Genomic DNA, 21,164 nt, shown 5'->3' on the forward strand with positions numbered 1-21,164 from the left:
GGTATTTTCAAAAAAAATTATTGTTTAGGTAGAGAAAATTTTTTTAGTCAAACTGGGTAGTGACACCCTAGCTCGACTCTATATTTTTGGTGGAATTTTTGATTTATTCTCATAGGGTAGATTATTTAATTTATTTTTGCCTTCATTATTTTCCACTGGTCCATAAGAATTTGTAATCAAATTGAGCACAGTACTGCGCAAGCCATACTAAATAATTGATATAGCAAATCTATCATCAGACTTCCAGCCATAAAGTCTAGCATAATCCACCAATCCATGGTGGTCCAACCACTACCTTTGGCTGAAGGCTCCAACATCCAACTAGTCTTTCATTTTATAGTCTGTGGGAGGTTATTTTTAAAGAGAAATTCATTTTCTCTCCCACCAAATGTGGGATTAAACCACATTAAACCTGACCGTCATGATTTAAATTTGTCACCCATTTTTACTGAATCTAGCACATGATGTAAGGATTTCAGCCTCTCACTATCTAAAAAATCCTACCAACTTTTCCTGTAGCCACGTGGCATGATCCAAGCATGCCACAACAAGTGGAATCTTCTACGACTTGCTCACATGGCCCTGCCACACTATACATATATTGTCTTCCAATGCAATGTCCGACCAAGTCACAGTAGGTTGTAAAACCCTCCACATCATTGTCAACAACTGCCATTGTGTAAAGAAAAATTAACAATAGGTGGAATTGAATTAGCATCTATATACCTGCACTGTTAGTAGTGACATTGCATGATAGCTAGCATTCCTTATGCACACATGGCATTTAGTTAGCCAAGCCAATCAACAACCATACTCCTACAATGTCTGCATTTTCTGTACGGATCTATATAGTATGGCATGACACATCATCAGGGTGTAAAATTTTTGTTGATGTCATTATTTCACTGGCCTAAATTTGACAATCATCTGACCATCACTCGAGGCCAAAATTGAACTGTTACAATGGTTGTATGACCATCAAATTTAACCCCTTCATTCATTGTTGCAACCCCTCTCTAGATTGATTTTGGTTTTTGCAATCTAACTTCAAGAGGCCATAACTCAAATATCTAGTCTCCAAATTAGGTGTATTTTTTTACAAAATTAAGTAGAATTTCCTAAATTTTTTAGTGGTGCATCTCATTTTTAGTTTTGGTGCACAAATTGTTCACAAATTGTATTTTTTGGTGACTATACCTACATAATCCTACATTTTGCAACTTCAAACACTCCGTACGGGCACATCTAGAGTCAAAAAAGGTTTTTTTTTTCCTTTAAAGTGTGTTATTTTTTGTCTACTATCTAGATCTATACTCAAATTTCAGTCTTGTGTGGACAAAAGTGTCACTTTCAACAATAGGGTTTTTCTTTGCTTTGTAATACTTCAAAATTGTAGCACATTGTAAAGTTCCAAATTTGTAATCCATATAGAAGTTGTAACAAGAAAAATCAGATGTCTATAAAGGCCAAATTTGGCAAGTGGCCCATTGTAATTACACTACTGATAAAGTGTCCAAAGCATCTATTTTGGGGGGGGTTCTTGATTTAGTGAAAAGGAGGGGTGTTCTTGGTGTTGTGTTCTCTCTTTTCTGCACTTTTCTTTCATTTTTTGCATTATGAGCAACTTTAAATTTCCTAAATTAACTCCTCATAACTATGCTACACGGTCAATCAAAATGTGCTATGACTTAATGCATAATGGAGTTTCACAATATGTAGATGGTACTCTTCCTATACCAGTAGGTGATAAAGGTTTAGATAGTGATATTTCAGCTTGGGTAGCAATGGATAGGAAAGCCCAAGTTGATATATATTTGGAGGTTTATGATAGGATCATGTATCAAATCAAGAAGTGTACTACATCCAAGGAAGCTTGGGATACCCTTAAAAGCCTTTATGGTAAAGTGTTTGAAGAGGATGTTTTCAAAATTGAAAATGAGCTTGTTTGTTTAGATTCTAAGTCATATGACTCTATACATGATTTCATCATCAAGGTGAATGAACTAAGGACAGAGCTTACTGATTGTGGGATTTCTATCAAAGATGAAAAACTAATTTATCTCATACATAACAAGATGCCATTAGAGTATTCCACATTTGTATCTTCTTTTAACACCTCAAAGACTACCTTAGGCTCTACCTATAAGAAAATCACTTTTAGTGAATATGCTAAACTATTAGATGATGAAGAAAAGAAGTTGAAATTAGTGGGGATTCTCAAATCACCTCAGTCTAAAGCATTGGTGGCCAATTAGGGTTCTCAACATTTAGCTGCACAATCTTTAGTTAAAGGAAAGGGTAAGAAGAAGTGAAAGAAAAACAAATGAAAGGATGTAGAAAAGAAAACACCACAATCTAATCAACAAGACAAGTCCTCAAATTCCAACAAGAAATGGGACAACAATAAGGAGAAGAATAAGTGTGCTTATTGCAATAAATTAGGTCATCAAGATCATGAGTGTTATCTTAAAAATATTGATGAGTTGACCAACATCATGAAGAAACATAATGTTCCACTACCTAATGCTTATAAGGATAAATGGTCTTCTTCAAATTCAAAGGGAAAAGGGCACGCATTCATGGAAAATGAAAACTCTTCAAAGGAATGGATATTTGACTTAGGTGCCTCTTATCATATGGGTTCTTCAAAGGAGGATTTTTCTTCAATGAAGCAATCAAAGGTAGCACACATCTTCATGGGAGATGATAGTAAAATGAAATTTTAAGGAAAAGGAAACGTAGAGATAGAAAATGAACAATTTCAAAATGTTCTCTATTTTCCAAATGTAAGTTCAAATATCCTTTCAAACTACCAAATCATTCACCTTAGAGATGGACATAGAGTTGAGTTCCTTCCAAACTAAGTACAGGTGCATAGTCTCAAAGAAAATTCCTTGGTTGTAGTGGGGAAAGTGAATCATAACAAGAGGTTTTACTCTTTCTCCCATTTTGACCCTAAGTCTCCTTCAAAGGCCTTGTTAACACAATCAAATTCAAACATGCAATTATGGCATTAGCAGTATGGTCATCTTGACTTATGCTACCTTCAACAACTTTGTGAAACTAAATGGTCAAAGGTCTACATCAAATCAACTTTTCTAAGGGTGAATCTTTAGTAGATTCAGTGGATATGCATCTAGAGGGGAAGTTATAGAGAGGGCAGTCTTCAAGAGCACCAAGTGTTCTTCAGTTGGTTCACATAGTACCAGTTGGTTCACATAGTACTAGTAGGTCCTTTTGCATTCAGCCAGAGTTGCTACATACTTACCTTTGTTGATGACTGTTCAAGGTTTACTTGGGTCTACTTTTTTCATAACAAGAATGAAGTGTTGGACAAGTTTATATACTTCAAGACTCATGTAGAATGGAAATCCAAAAAGGCCATAAAAGTACTATAAATGGATAATGGAAGAATGTATGTAAACAAAAGACTTATGAACTTTTTTAGACTTGAAGGCATTGATCTTTAGACTCTGCTTTCATTTATTTCACATAAGATAGATGTTGCAGCATTGATGATCCATACTCTTAAATCTATGTCAAGTTGCATGATAAAAGCCAAGTCTCCAGATCCATCATTAGAAGTCAAAGTAATCTCTAGTGCCACTCACATTCTTAATCACTCTCTACATCTAGCCTTAGATGGAAAGACTCCTTTTGAGGCACAATGCAATAGAAAACCTACTGTAACACACTTCAAAGTCTTTGGTTGTCCTACATGGGCAAAGATATCTTCTAGGGGTTGCAAGGCACAATCAACTCAACCTTGTACTTTCATTGGTTATGAAGACAGTGTAAAGGAATATAGACTTCTAGATCAAAAAACACATCAGATCTTTTTCAAGAAGGGTGTTCACTTTGAGGAAAGTTCACCAAGATTGTCCTCCCATCCTCTTTGCACATCATATAGTGTGGAAATTGATAGTAACACTAGTGATAGTGCTTCAAAAGATTCAGACACATGGGGTTCTATTGATAGTTGCAGTGAGAGGTCACTACATCAGTTCAGTCCACATGCATACATCACCACAATGATAGGTCCAACACAGTAGGGTACATCTAGTCTTCTAGGTATAGGTTCAATGATAGATTTGGGGGATAGTATTGATGATCTACCTATTCTTCTTGATGCAAAAACACCTTCTTTAGTTGTCACAAGGGCTCCATCTAAATCTCTTGTTCATTCTCTACATCATCAATCATCACAAGTTGAAGTGATTGTGGATACTTATGATCAACAGTTGCAGCAGGGTTCTACATTAGTTACAAAGACAAATAGTTCTTTGAGATAGGTTCTTTTTCTAGTTGAGAAGGTTTTGGAGACATCACTTATTCATGGGATTCTTTCCATAATAGTGGAAGCATCTCATTTGTACCTTTGGCATTGTTTCTTCCTAAGGGGAAGAACACCATTCTATAGTCTTAGATCAACTTCTTCATCAGAGCAGTCACTATTCAACATTCTTTGTTGGGGGGGAGCCTACCCTATCTCTCTTCCTCTTCTCATCATTCTCTTATGTATATATTAGATGTATGTCATAATGGGGGGGTCTTGATTACTCCATCCATCCATACATCATTCATCTCTCTTTTTGGGGGAGGATTTTTCCCATGAGGTTTTCCTTCTTTCTCCACTTTATGAGAGATTGCATATCATTATGTACATGGGTACCTAACATTGCCTACTATTTGGGACCCATTATACATTGCATCCTAGATTTTTTAAGCTTAAGGGCATTCCCCTAAGTTGCACTTTGTGGGGTGTTGGTGTAAATAAGTATTTACTTATTAGGTTAATGCATTATTTAATTATTTTTCATTATTTTATTATGTATTTAGGTGAAACACTTAAGAGTTTATGTACTCTCATAGAAGAACACAACTCTAATTATGCACATGGTATCTACAACACGAGTTTGCATCATTCACTAAGTTGTAATATTTACAACATAGTTATTCACACTCCTCATTTAGCACATGTTGTCTACACCACTAATTTGTGTGCTACACCATTGTAGGCTTATCCTCACATCATCACACTTAATTCCATGCTTAATGGAGGATAACCCATATCTAGTGGACATGTGCTTGGTTGCATGACTTATCATGATGCTAACTTCTATTCGTTCTAGAAAATCTCATGAGTCCTTTATATATAGGCACTCGTGGTGTACTCTCAAGCTGACATATTGAATGAATATCATCATTTTGATTATACTCTCTCTATTTTGGTCTACTTTGTGCTTGTGTTTGAGTTCCTTGGTTGGGCAAATTTTGTCATAAGCCAAATTCTTACAATTTGAAATAAAAATATCCAAAAGTATGCATCAAATCTAGGCATGAGTCTACTTTTTATATCTATAATTATATTAAACAAATATTGTCATTTGATTTTGATTAAGGTGGTTAGACATACACCTACTTTTTATTTTTGCCCTAAAATTTTTGTAGTACTGCATTAAAATGCAAGTTTTGACGAATCAAATATTTTTTTCTCCAAATAAGTCCTAGTAGTTTAGAAACTAAATTCAATTTCCTATAGATTATTTTCTTACAACCTTTTGATATAAAGTCTAGAACCACTTTAAAATTATGTGTCAAGTTAACATAACTCTGATTTGCTAGTTTTTCACTACTACTTAAGGCCATAGTTTGGTTGACCATAATCTTACACATACCCACTCATTTTAATAACCATTAGATTATCCAAAATTGGATGGTAACCCTAATTCAAGCCTAAATGTTCAAGAACAACAAGTTTTAGATAAAAGCTCCAAAATAATGACACCTATCAACAATCAAATCCATTTCAAGCTAAAGCTTAAAAGGATAAAAACTTACTTGGAAAGTCTTTGGAATAAAGACATGTGCCAAGTATATGTACTTATCATACAACCCAACTTAAAGTTTTACCATATATTGGTGAATGTAACCATTGAATAAGACAAGCCTCAAAAATTGTGGGAAAAAATATTTAATTTACCACGTGGAAAGATTAGATTCTATTGGTAAACTCATCGTCAAAATAAAAATGGTTGTGTATCATTATTGGTGATTTGTCTAAGCATGAGACCCAATTTTCATAAAGTGTGGGTGATGTCACCACCCCAAAAGTGCAAAACAAATCAACAAATCTAGGGTCCTCGATGAGTGAGATTAGCCATTTGGAGAATATTTTCCACTAATGTAAACCCTACTTTTTGTATAAAGCAATTGTATTATATAATTATGTGTTTCATAAGTGGGATCATCTTGCATACATTGTAATTGTAATATCAACTCCTAACAAGGTTGAGGATTTTAATAAGGCCTAGTCCTCTAATAAGGACCAAGATGCTATATGTACTCAATAGACTCCTAACAAGGTCAACATACCTAAAATGATACTTTTTTTAGTGGATAATTTTTTGAGTACCATCCCCACTAGAATTTTCCCTTGGCTAGGGTTTCCCTAGTTAACAAAGTATGGTGTTATGAGTTCTCTCTATGAATGATTATTAGTATTGTTTAGAATTATTAGTTTACATTCATATGTATGTTATAAAGTAATTAAAAATATTCAATTATTCGATAAAGTTTGTAGAATACCCATTTCTAACAACTGCATCCCTTCTTGAGACCCATTTTGGGCCCCCTTCTCAAGCTCTGAGTTATGATTGATTTGAGGCATACTTTTCCTTTCCTAATCAAGCAATAGGAGAGAGTTAATTTTGGATCCTATATAATCACACATGCTAAGAAATCAAGTGATAAAGGAATCCACTAAGCAAGATGGAGAAATTATGTGCATACTTCAAGTGGACAAGCAATCATGGAGACCCTAATTCGGAATAGTACATCTTCAAGGTGGAAAAAAGGGGCTTAGAAATATCCTTTGAAGAAAAAAATTTCTCCATCCTTCCATTCCATTCTATCATTAAATAATTTAAATTAAATCAAGGAACATAAAAAAATATTAGAAGTATGGCTTTGATTACTTTAGCCTTGGGTGCTTGGTATGCTTTCCTAGTTACATGTATGTGTAGGGTCATGGTGTGCCAAAAAGTGATGATGCAAAAAACATGTAGTTTTGAAATGTCTAAAATAATTTAAAAATACACTTTAACTTTTTTCACACCCATTCTAATACCAAACAAAAAATGTAATACCTTTCCTTATTGGGTACTCGATTTGATAATGGGTATTCGATTTGATAATGGGTATCTAATTTTAAAAGGGGTACCCAATTTCATAATAGGTACCTAATCTATGTGCCCAAATTATGGCTCCAAATTAAAATATCAAGGGAGTGGGAACCAATTTTTAAGATAAATATTTATTTTTATTTACCAAACTCAAAAGGAGACCAACTTTTAAGCTATATTGTCCTTGTATAATATAGTTATAACATGATTTGAGGGGTGGGGGGCAATTATTATATATTATTACTAAAGTTTAGTATATAGTATCAAATAATTATAATTATAATTTACTATATAATTATTTGATATATAGTTAGTACTTATTATATATTATTATGTAGCTATATATCATATATATTATAATTGCCTATTATATAACTAAACTATATGACAATGTATCTTCCTAGGGGTTTCCCTAGGGACATACATGTGTTCTAGTGAGTCCAAAGGGGTCAAGTGATATCCTATGATCCCTTTCAACCCATTATATGACAACATATGTTCTTAGGGGTCATAGATCATCTAGGGATACACATCTTGTGTTTCAATGGGTAGAAATGGGTTATAGAGTATCCTATGACCCATTTTGACATATTACATGATAAATATATTCCTAGGGGATCCTAGGACCCCTATAGACATACATTTTATGTTTCAATGGGTCAAAATGGGTCATATATTATCCTATGACCCTTTTGACCCATTACATAACAACATACATTCTTAGGGGTTCTATGACCCCTAGGAATATATATTGTCATGTAATGGGCTGAAATGGGTCATAGGGTATCTAATGACCCCTTTCACCTATTACAACACAACATTTATGGCCTTGGAGGTCCTAAGACCCTTAGGAACATATATTATCCTTTAATGGATCAAAAGAGGTCATATGATATTTACCCATTGGAACACAACAAATAGGATGATAACGGTCCTAGGACCCCCAAGAATATATATGTTGAAAATATAAGGCAGGAGAGGTTACTAAGAGAGGAGGGGTGAATTAGGAACCAATACAAGTTTATATTATTTTACCAATTAATCCATCATATAATATTCTAATCTAATTGCATGCATGAGAGAATGAAAGAAAATAAACATTTATAACACTTTGACACAAGATATGGTAACCCATAAAACTTCCAATTAGAAATTAAAACTGGCGTGGGGATGATACCCACAAGCTTTAGTACTATAGTATAAAGTTAACCTATTAAGGCTTGTAATTGACCACTTTTGATGATCTACCCTATTAGGAGCAATAAGGGTTGTGAGGTATACGTTGTTAAATTATTTATAGGCATACAATGAAGTATGCACTCAATTAAGAGATTTCACAAAGACTATTAAGTCTACCTTGTTAAAGGATTTGATTGATGCACCTATTAGGATGGACCAATGGTTGATCTCTGATCTAAAACTTTGATTCACTAGTTGAGATTCCTTTTATTGCAATGATCACCTAACTTATTCTCATGATATACTCTTCACATATATTATTGGATATGAAATAATACATTACATATATACCAATCCAAACCATAACTTACTAGAGTAAGTTATAATACCAATTTCATCATAATTCATAAAGTCAACCCAATTTCTATAACTTGGGTTCAAAAGACAAACTTAGTGATGTTCTAATCCATGAAAAAAACTATCAATGCTTTAAAATCTTTGGAACTCAATTGACCTTGAAGCTTGGTGCATTCTAACCACTTCTAAGTGTCTTGAACTCATTCTGCACTATGTGACTTGGTGAACATTGAGAAACTCGATAGCTACTGAATCACTTGGTTAACATTGCATGACTTAGTCGACACTAGATCCAATTCATTAACTCTTTGAGGTCGGTAGACACACTATAAGTTGGTTAACATACTATAGCTCAATTAACACTATTATCTTCTTGATTTCTATTGAATAGCTTGGTAGTCTCTGTTACGCTTGGTTTGCACTATATATTGATATTGAAGTATGGTAAACATTGTGTAGCTTGAAAAACACTACAAACTGAAGATAATAGTATTAATCAATCTATGGTATGTTAACCAACTTATTCTATGAATAATTTATTTTGACTACATGACTGAAGAACAATTGAATCACTTGGTTAACATTGCAAACTAAATGATAAGCTCAATAGAAATGTAACCAATTAAATAAGTGTTGTGTCAATAATCTCCACCTTTGGCATTACTAACAAAAACACTTATCAAAACAAAAATTTGATCATTCAAAATTATAATTCAAAACTTCCTTTTCCATTATTCTGTGTCTTCAACTCAATTTTGACATCCATCTTCTACGGCTCAATAATATACTTTGTTGTTTTGATTTTTCAAAATTACTTTTGTAAAGGAATTTTCTTCTTATCCATACTTCTATACAACTCCCTCATACATATATATCTCCTATATACATAGAAATGGAGTATAGTACATTTATTCTTCTTTACAATATCTTTCCCTCTTTTACATATTACTACTCCCCCTTTTTGACATTAATACAAAAGGTGTATAATTTCTATATATTAATGGAAAAATGTGACAAGAATTCATAATGTACCTTTAGAATAAGTACCATTGTGTTCTCCCAATTCTCCTACAACACCTTGCTTGCATGCAATGCAATTTGAACTTATATTGATAATTCCATCATGTGATTTTCTATGGAGAATTTGTTGTCATGGATGATTGTCTTTACATGTGCAATGTGTTTCTATAATGCATCTATGTTTGGAAGAATCACACATTGGATTTTTGCAATTGTGGCCCTGATCCTAGCTTCTTCCTTCAATAATTTTTCCTATAGATTTGTTAGATATCTTATCTTTGAATACTTTGTAGAACTATGACTTGGCACAAGTGACAGTTGGTGTGCACTTTCCTTAATATCTTCATCTATTTTGGATAGTTTATCATTAATATCGTTTGTAAAGATAGGGTATGTGCAAGATCATGGTGTACCAAACTATGGCCTTAAGTGGCAGTGAAAAATCAGCAAATCAGGTTTATGTCAACTTGACACATAATTTTGAAGTGGTTATGGACTTTATATCAAAAAGTTGTAAGAAAATAATTTGTAAAAAATTGAATTTAGTTTCTAAACTACTAGGCCTTATTAGGAGAAAAAAATAATTGATTGGTCAAAAGTTTGAATTTTAATGTAGTACTAAGAAAATTTTAGGGCGAAAATAAAAAGTAGGTGTATGTCTGACCACCTTAATCAAAATCAGATCATAATATTTTTTTAATATAATTATAGATATGAAAACTAGACTCATGCTCGAATGTGACGCATATTTTTTGATATTTTTATTCCAAATAAATAATTAAATATGAATTTTCTACCAAAACCTTTTCGGATTAAAAAAAGTCCCGTGTCTGACCACCCTAACTAATAGAAAATTTGATCAAATTTTTCTTTTTTTCTTTTTTTCTTATACTAGGCGAAGTATAGAATGTGACGCAACTTTTAGATTTAAAAAATGTTATACCGTTTGAAAGTTATAGCTATTTTTCATTCAGTATGTCAATCAACACTTTACAATAATCTTCATTGATAATTAACTAATAAATACTTATCGAACTCAGAATTTGACAGAAATTATATTGATGGAATCTAGAGAGCGATATTAAAAAAACCATTTCGTTTCATTCAATTTCGATCAAAATAACATTGTCAGACAGCTATCCGAAATTTGAGTATCACTAAAACTCTCTATAAACACGTCTTTGGGGTTGACCAGGTAGGCTTGGTAAATACCAAGCCTGATCAGATATCCGATTTCAAATCGGATATCCGATATGGCTCGGTAGTCAAATTCCAAAAATCTTCAAATTTTGGAGGGAAATTCGATTTAAACGTTCTAGTTTTTTATTTTTTAATTATTTCACTTATATTAATATGTAAAGGCATATTTTAATATATTATATATATATATAATAACGTAATGTAAACATACAAGATATAATCTAGTAATATATAATAATATCTTATGTTAATCTTATTACAATCTATAAATATAATATATATTATTATTATTTTTACTAAATATAATAACGTAATTTATATATATATAAAATACATATTATATATTATTATATTAATATGTATAATAATATAATATTTATATAACAATGTAATATTTTTATTAAATATAATATATATTATAAATATTATTATATTAATATGTATGTTATTAATATATTTATATAATAACGTAATATTTTCATTAAATATAATAATGTAATATGTATATGTATATATATATATATTATTATATTGATATGTATATTATTATTAATATGTATATTATTAATATATAAGAGTCAAAGGGGGTCATAGGGTGACCTATAACCCTCTTTGACCAATTAAACGACGATATATGTCTCTAGGGGTCCTAGGAGCCTTAAGGACATGTGTCATCCTTTAATGGGTCAAAGAGGGTCCCTTTGACCCATTAAATGATGACATATGTCCCTAGGACCCCCAGGGACATAACCGAATCGTTCATATCGGTCAAAACCTATGACCCCGTTTGACCCATTAAACGACGACATATGTCTCTAGGGGTCCTAGGACCCCTAGGGACATATTCGAATGGGTATTATGGGTCAAAGGAGGTCATAGGGTGACCTATGACCCCCTTTGACCCATTAAATGATGACATATGTCCCTAGGGGTCCTAGGACCCCAAGGGACATAGTCGAATCGTTCATATGGGTCAAAGGGGGTCATAGGGTGACCTATGACCCCCTTTGACCCATTAAATGATGACATATGTCCCTAGGGGTCCTAGGACCCCCAAGGACATAGTCGAATCATTCATATGGGTCAAAGGGGGTCATAGGGTGACCTATGACCCCCTTTGACCCATTAAACGATGACATATGTCCCTAGGGGTCCTAGGACCTCTAGGGACATTTTCGACTGGGTAATATGGGTCAAAGGGGGTCATAGGGTGACCTATGACCCTTTTTGACCCATTAAACGATGACATATGTCCCTAGGGGTCCTAGGACCCCTAAGAACATATTCCAATCGTACATATGGGTCAAAGGGGGTCATAGGGTGACCTATGACCCCCTTTGACCCATTAAATGATGACATATGTCTCTTGGGCTCTTACGACCCCTAGGGACATATTCGAATGGGTATTATGGGTCAAAGGGGGTCATAGGTCACCCTATGACCCTCTTTGACCCATTAAACGATGACATATGTCCCTAGGGGTCCTTGGACCCCAAGAGACATATTTGAATGGGTAATATGGGTCAAAGGGGGTCATAGGGTGACTTATGACCCTCTTTGACCCATTAAACAATGACATATGTCCCTAAGGGTCCTAGGACCCTAAGGACATATTCGAATGGGTAATATGGGTCAAAGGGGGTCATAGGGTGACCTATGACCCTCTTTGACCCATTAAATGACGACATATGTCCCTAGGGGTCCTTGGACCCCAAGGGACATATTCGAATAGGTAATATGGGTCAAAGGGGGTCATAGGGTGACCTACGACCCTCTTTGACCCATTAAATGATGACATATGTCCCTAGGGGTCCTAGGACCCTAGGGACATATTCAAATCGTTCATATGTGTAAAAGGGGGTCATAGGGTGACCTATGACCCCCTTTAACTCATTAAACGATGACATATGTCCCTGGGGGTCGTAGGACCCATAGGGACATATTTGAATCGTTCATATGAGTCAAAGGGGGTCGTAGGGTGACCTATGACCCCCTTTGACCCATTAAATGATGACATATGTCCCTAGGGGTCTTAGGACCCATAGGGACATATTTGAATACGTAATATGGGTCAAATGGAGTCATAAGGTAAGCTATGACCCTCTTTGACCCATTAAACGATGACATATGTCTCTAGGGGTCCTAGGACCCCTAAGGACATATTCGAATCATTCATATGGGTCAAAGGGGGTCATAGGGTGACCTATGACCCTCTTGACCCATTAAATGATGGTATATGTCTCTAGGGTCCTCGGACCCCTAGGGACATATTCGAATGGGTAATATGGGTCAAAGGAGGTCATAGGGTGACCTATGACCCTCTTTAACCCATTAAACGATGACATATGTCCCTAAGGGTCCTAGGACCCCTAGGGACATATTCGAATGGGTAATATGGGTCAAATGGAGTCATAGGGTAATCTATGACCCTCTTTGACCCATTAAACAATGACATATGTCTCTAGGGGTCCTAGGACCCCTAGGGACATATTCGAGTGGTTCATATGGGTCAAAGGGGGTCATAGAGTGACCTATGACCCTCTTGATGCATTAAACGATGATATATGTCTCTAGGGGTCCTAGGACCCCTAGGGACATATTCGAATGGGTAATATGGGTCAAAGGGGGTCATAGGGTGACCTATGACCCTCTTTGACCCATTAAATGATAACATATGTCCCTAGGGGTCCTCGAACCCCAAGGGACATATTCGAATGGGTAATATAGGTCAAATGGGGTCATAGGGTGACCTATGACCCTCTTTGACCCATTAAACGACGACATATGTCCCTAGGGGTCCTAGGACCCCAGGGACATATTCCAATCGTTCATATGGGTCAAAGGGGGTCATAGGGTGACCTATGACCCCTTTTGACACATTAAATGACAACATATGTCCCTAGGGGTCCTAGGACCCCTAGGGACATATTTGAATCGTTCATATGAGTCAGAGGGGGTCATAGGTTGACCTATGACCCCTTTTGATGCATTAAACGATGACATATGTCCCTAGGGGTCCTAGGACCCCTAGGGACATATTCGAATGGGTAATATGGGTCAAATGGGGTCATAGGGTAACCCATGACCCTCTTTGACCCTTTATATGATGACATATGTCTCTAGGGGTCCTAGGATCCCTAGGGACATATTTGAATCGTACATATGGGTCAAAGAGGGTCATAGGGTGACCTATGACCCTCTTTGACCTATTAAACGATGATATATGTCTCTAGGTGTCCTAGGACCCCTAAGGACATATTCGAATTGGTAATATGAGTCAAAGGGGGTCATAAGGTGACCTATGACCCTCTCTGACCCATTAAACAACGAGATATGTCGCTAGGGGTCCTAGGACCCCTAGGGACATATTCAAATGGGTAATATGGGTCAAAAGGGGTCATAGGGTGACCTATGACCCCCTTTGACCCATTAAACGATGACATATGTCTCTAGGGGTCCTGGGACCCCTAGGGACATATTCGAATGGGTATTATGGGTCAAAGGGGGTCATAGGGTGACCTATGACCCTGTTTGACCCATTAAACGACGACATATGTCCCTAGGGGTCCTCGGACCCCAAGAGACATATTCGAATGGGTAATATGGGTCAAATGAGGTGATACGGTGACCTATGACCCTCTTTGACCCATTAAAGGATGACATATGTCCCTAAGGGTCCTAGGACCCTAGGGACATATTCCAATCGTTCAAATGGGTCAAAGGGGGTCATAGGGTGACCTATGACTCCCTTTGACCCATTAAACGACAACATATGTCCTTAGGGGTCCTAGGACCCCTAGGGACATATTTGAATCTTTCATATGAGTCAAAGGCGGTCATAGGGTGACCTATGACCCTCTTTGACCCATTAAACGACGACATATGTCCCTAAGGGTCCTTGGACCCCAAGAGACATATTTGAATGGGTAATATGGGTCAAAGGGGGTCATAGGGTAACCTATGACCCTCTTTGACCCTTTAAATGACGACATATGTCTCTAGGGTTCCTAGGACCCCTAGGGACATATTCGAATCGTACATATGGGTCAAAGGGGGTCATAGGATGACCTATGACCTTCGTGACCCATTAAATGATGATATATGTCTCTAAGGGTCCTGGGACCCCTAGGGACATATTTGAATGGGTAATATGGGTCAAAGGGGGTCATAAGGTGACCTATGACCCTCTTTGACCCATTAAATGATGACATATGTCTCTAGGGGTCCTAGGACCCCTAAGGACATATTCGAATGGGTATTATGGGTCAAAGCGGGTCGTAGGGTGACCTATGACCCTCTTTGACCCATTAAACGATGACATATGTCCCTGGGGGTCCTTGGACCCCAAGGGACATATTCGAATGGGTAATATGGGTCAAAGGGGGTCATAGGGTGACCTATGACCCTCTTTGACCCATTAAATGACGACATATGTCCCTAGGGGTCCTAGGATGCCTAGGGACATATTTGAATCGTTCATATGAATCAAAGGGGGTCATAGGTCCCTTTGATCCATTAAATGACGACGTATGTCCCTAGGGGTCCTAGGACCCCTAGGGACATAGTCGAGTCGTTCATATGGGTCAAAGGGGGTCATAGGGTGACCTATGACCCCCTTTGACGCATTAAATGACGACCCTCTTTGTATTATATATTATTATATTAATATGTATAATAATATAATATATATATAACAACGTAATATTTTTATTAAATATAATATATATTATAAATATTATTATATTAATATATATGTTATTAATATATCTATATAATAACGTAATATTTTAGGATATACTATTTATACTATTTTAGGATAATAATTATAATATAAATAAACACTAAATATTAATATTATTATATGTATAGTAATAATAATAATACTATTATAGCTATAATAATAATATATATTAATACTATATATTGTAGCTTAATATAAATAAACACTATGTATTTACACTATTATATCTATATTAATAATATTAATACTATTATAGGTATAATAATAATATTGATACTATAGGTATATTAATACTATTTTGTATTAATATTATTGATATTTTATACTAATACTAATATACTATTAACTTAGTTATAAATTAAAGTCGTTTTCCTCCAATGAAGACATTGCAGCATATAGGGAAAAGGACAAAATGAAACATCAAAAAAAAAGACAAGGTATGCTAAATATCAATCAAGTTGACGATGAATTAATAGAAGATGAAATCATAGAGTCAGATAATGAAAATGTATAGTTGGGGAATGAAAATGTACCTATTGAAAATGATAATGTGGAAATTGAAAATGTAGAGATTGAAAATTTTGAAGAAGAAATGCCACCAAGTCATAATCCAAATTGCATAATTGACCATGTCGAAGATGACAATGCATAGGAACTTAATGCACAAGAACCTTACATATCTCCTAATTATAATCGACATGAAGGTTCTAAAACACCAAAATGGATAATTGAAATTGATGAAACGATTATGACTAGTTTGGAAGGAAAAAAATTAGAAAGAACTATTCGGTTATGGGCTTCAAGACTATATCAGATGTTTTTCAGCAACAAGATAGTGGTAGAGCAATGTCACCTTTTCATGCACTTATTAAAGATGCAAAATATGAGACCTATGCTTTCCAAATTGAAAATTCGTTTCAATAAAAAGTTGGAAAGAAATGCCATTATTGTGAAGAATCTTTTCAGTGCTCTCAATAGCATTGGGAAAAATAGCAGAGAGAAGGATAATAGAGCTGCTCGAAGGGTTATTACAACCTCTTTGGTAAGTCATCATTTGAGAAAGGGTAGATATATGAGACAAACTTGTATTGATTTGAATCTAAATCGTACTACTTTGAGGAGAGCACTTAGTCGACGAGAGAAAATTGATGATCCTCTTCAAAAAGAAACATGGGCATTTGGTGGGAGACTTCCACGTTTTGATAAGAAGCTATCCGACGATGTGAAGGAAGAAATTATACAATTTTGGCACTCTAACTCATGAGTATCACCCAATGCTAAAGATTTATTAAAGTTGAGAATTGACATCAGAGACCGCACGCCACATCCTAAACACTATTTGGAGGTAAGTCAAACTATGTTGTTCAAAAAATTTAGAGAGAGTCATCCAAGTGTTCATATATCACAAAGGGCTTTTGAATCTTTGAAGCCATTTTATTGTGTGCCACTCAAAATTTGAAATACATGTTGTTGCAAATATCATGTTGAATTTTCTATGCACCATGAACTATTATGCTCCATCTGTTCTACTTTGCATAGTAAAGAAATGTTGGAGGATTGTGGGGCTAGTGGGCTTCCAAAATCATCAAGAGACTTCTTAGATCAACTCTTATGTCGTAGAGTTGATGGTTGTTCCTTTTATAAAAATTCTTGCTTAAATGAGAAGTGTTCAAAATGTGGTGGCTTATCCAAGTTTGACACATGTTTCCATGAGGGGTGTGAACAAGATCTTGGAAAGACAATAGTGAAAAAAAGGGTCTATGAAATGGTGAAATACACATTGAAGAGTGGGAGTGAGAGCTCTATATGTGAATTGGTTGGAAAAGATATCAATGTGGCTAATTTTATTTCAGATTTCAAGACAAATCTTTTTTACAAGTATGCAAGACATAGTCACAGGTCTCAGTGGTTGGATCAACAATTTAGAATGTGTAAGGAGACTTTTCCAATTGGCATTATTATATCAGTTTTTGATTTTTCTGAGAACTACACATTGCAACCTCAAAATGAGACACAATCTTAGTATTACAACTCTATTCAGATTACAATTTTTGTTCACATAACATATAGACATGCCCCTGATAGTGCAGAAGATAATCAAAAGATTATTAGAGAGTATCATTTTTATATGAGTGATGATAGATCTCACTCTCACAAGTTTGTGCAACATTGTTTCAAGAATTTTTTTATTTCTTAAACAAGCATGCAATTGCTATGGATAGACATATCATTTGGTCAGATAACTGTATAGGTCAATTCAAGAATGCTCGCATGTTTTATTGGTTGTGTAGGATGCACGTAGAGAGAGGGGTGCCTAATATTTGGAGTTTTTTTGAGTCCGGCCATGGAAAAGGGGAACATAATGGAGCAGGGGCATGTGTGAAGAGAGCTCTAGTTAAGGAGCAACTGAAGATTTCAACAACAGAGCTTCTTGATGCTCCTAGCATTGTTGATTGGTGTAGTTTAGCATTATCACAAGGGGGGACTCTTAATTCAGTGGTACGCAGGTTCTTTTGGTTGGTTGAGGAAGGGTCCATAGGTGATAGATTAGATTGTGCTACAATGACAGACTCATCAAAAATGCATTCATTTCAAAGCTCTAATTCTAGTACATGGACCATTTGGACACGACAACTAGCTTGTTTTTGTCGTACTTGTTTTCAGTGTGATTGGGATCACTGTGAGTCAAGTGAGTGGGTGGACACATGGGCTCCAAATTATCTTACTCCATTGTCTATCATACCCTCTATCAAAAATGATGACATGGAAAGTTCACTTGAGCATAATCATCTATCAGATCTACTTCAGCCAGGACATGTCTTTGCATTGGTTGCACCACAGGGGAATGATGAGAAATCTGATTATTGGTTAGCACATTGTGTAAGAGGAAAACAAAAACTTGCACAACCGATCACAGATGATGATGGATTCACATATCCTACTGGTTCAGTGGTTGTTGCTGGAACATGGCTGCGGACATACATGCTTAGAAGTAACAGAATTCCTGCATTCGAAGACTATTAGAAGCACAAAGTAATTGTCATATATTCGCATCTTATTATAGCAACAAATGTAAAGTTATTGAAGCATCAAGGAAGACCAAAAGTAAAAGAAATTTTTACTATTGCTAATGTTGATCATGAAGCCTTGTTGGAGACCCTAAAACAGAGAGAGGACCCTATTGGAATACTTGACTAGGTATATATACTTCTTATGTTATTTTATTCATAATGATTTAATGAATTGATGATTATCTTGTTTAATACAATAAGTTACTAATTTTTGTATGATATTGGAATGTAGATACATCATGAAGAGTTGGAGGGGGGTGGTATTGGGGAGAATTTCTAAAATTTATGATGTATTATGATGTAAAATGTGTAGGTTTTTGTATATGGTTTTTGTATTTTGGTAGGTTCTTTGTAAGGAATTATAAGAGGAAGATATTGAACAAGTTCTTCCAAATCATATTTGCATGTGATACAAGGCTATAATGACAATTTTAAGAGCATTTATAACTATATGAAAGATAATTGCATGCGAATATCTTATTACAAATTTGGTTTTTTCCTTATTTGACATAAAGCTGACATTATGATTATTAAAACTATTTTTAGCAAACTAATCAAATAAGAAAAATCCATAAAGTACGGATGAACAATTAGAATACTTGATTTCTTCCATTTTACAACCAATCATAGCATTCTAAAGCATAAAGAGTCATAATATTGTATAATGTTTTGAAAGACTTTCATATTGAAAAGTTGTATGAAACACATTTGGGATAAGCCATAAAATCCATGAAAGAAGATAGCATGTAGGATAAGCAATTAAAGCCAATAAGCAAGATAGCACATGCATACTGACATGATATGAAGTTGGATATGAAGGCTATGAGTGGATGAGTCATTAGAGGTATCAACAATCCCATCATAAATGAGATCTTGGATTTTATGTTTCAACACTATGGAATCTTTAGTTTTATGAAATTTTCTTCCATGGAGATTAATTTAAGAATGCCCCGTGTGTATGTAAAGGTCTTAAGGGAGATTAATTTAAGAATGCAATATTCTCCTCTAACCTTTTCTCAAGTTTAGAATTGATTTCTATCATGTTCTTAGAGAGATGAAGGTAAGAAAGATTATTTGTCTCTTCTAGCTCTTTGTATTGAACATATAGAAAGAGAGATGACAAGTGAACAAATTTAAGTGTAGTCAATAGATCAAGGAAACGATTTAGTGAAAGAAATTCTTAGTATGCATATCATAGACCATGAAGTGAGAAAATACCAATAGCTCTAAGACCAAAGAGCCATTTTAAGTATCTTCAAGCACTAGAGACATAGAAAATCAAAGTCAATTTATGAAACTCCCCTTAGCAAAAAATGCAAACAAATATTTGCATTTGACATTTTGACTTGGTTGAAAAAGTTTGACAATAATTGATAATATTGCAAGCTTGATGTTCAAAAGCATTTTTTTTTCCAATAAAGATAGTGACACATGGAGTAGTCTTCAAACAATCATCCATCATTTGCGGCCACCCCATACCGAGGAGTCTCCAAGGTGCTCTAAGTGCATTTGGAGGTCAATCTTTCGAGGGTCATAACTCAGAGCTCGTGAGGGATATTGATGAATTGTCAAATGCTATAGGATGATGATCCTAAGGCCTAAAATAACCTATCTCATTTTTGAGAGATCACATTCCGTTTGGATTCAGCACAACGATCTCGCTCGATGCCAAAACTCGCAATGTGCCTCAGTTCATAGGTGCACCACAGCGTAACTTTGAAACTGTTGATCTTGGCATCGAATTGTCAGTGCCATTAGCTCTAGATGGGCAAGTGAACCCTAGTCAAACCCTTTTTCTGGCCACAAAGACCATCCATCATTTGTGGCCACCCCGTATCGAGGAGTCTCCAAGGTGCTCTAAGTGCATTTTGAGGTCGATCTTTCGAGGGTCATAACTTAGAGCTCGTGAGGGCTATCGATGAACTGTCAAATGCTACAGGATGGTAATCCTGAGGCCTAAAATAACCTATCTCATTTTTGAGAGATCACATTCCATTTGGATTCAGCACAGTGATCTCGCTCGATGCCAAAACTCGCAGTGTGTCTCAGTTCATAGGTGCACCACAGCGTAACTTTGAAACCGCTGATCTTGCCATCAAATCGTCAGTGCCATTAGCTCCAGATGGGCGGTTGAACCCTAGTTATACCCTTTTTCTGGCCATGAAGACCATCCATCATTTGTGGCCACCCCGTACCGAGGAGTCTTCAAGGTGCTCTAAGTGCATTTTGAGGTCGATCCTTCGAGGGTCATAACTCAGAGCTCATGAGTGCTATCGACGAACTATCAAATGCTACAGGACGGTGATCCTAAGGCCTAAAATAACCTATCTCATTTTTGAGAGATCACATTCCATTTGGATTCAGCACAATGATCTCGCTCAATGCCAAAACTCGCAGTGTGCCTTAGTGTGT

This window comes from Cupressus sempervirens, chromosome 1, assembly GCF_028749045.1.
Source record: "Cupressus sempervirens isolate cs-2001-9-10 chromosome 1, ASM2874904v1, whole genome shotgun sequence".
Classification (NCBI taxonomy): domain Eukaryota; kingdom Viridiplantae; phylum Streptophyta; class Pinopsida; order Cupressales; family Cupressaceae; genus Cupressus; species Cupressus sempervirens.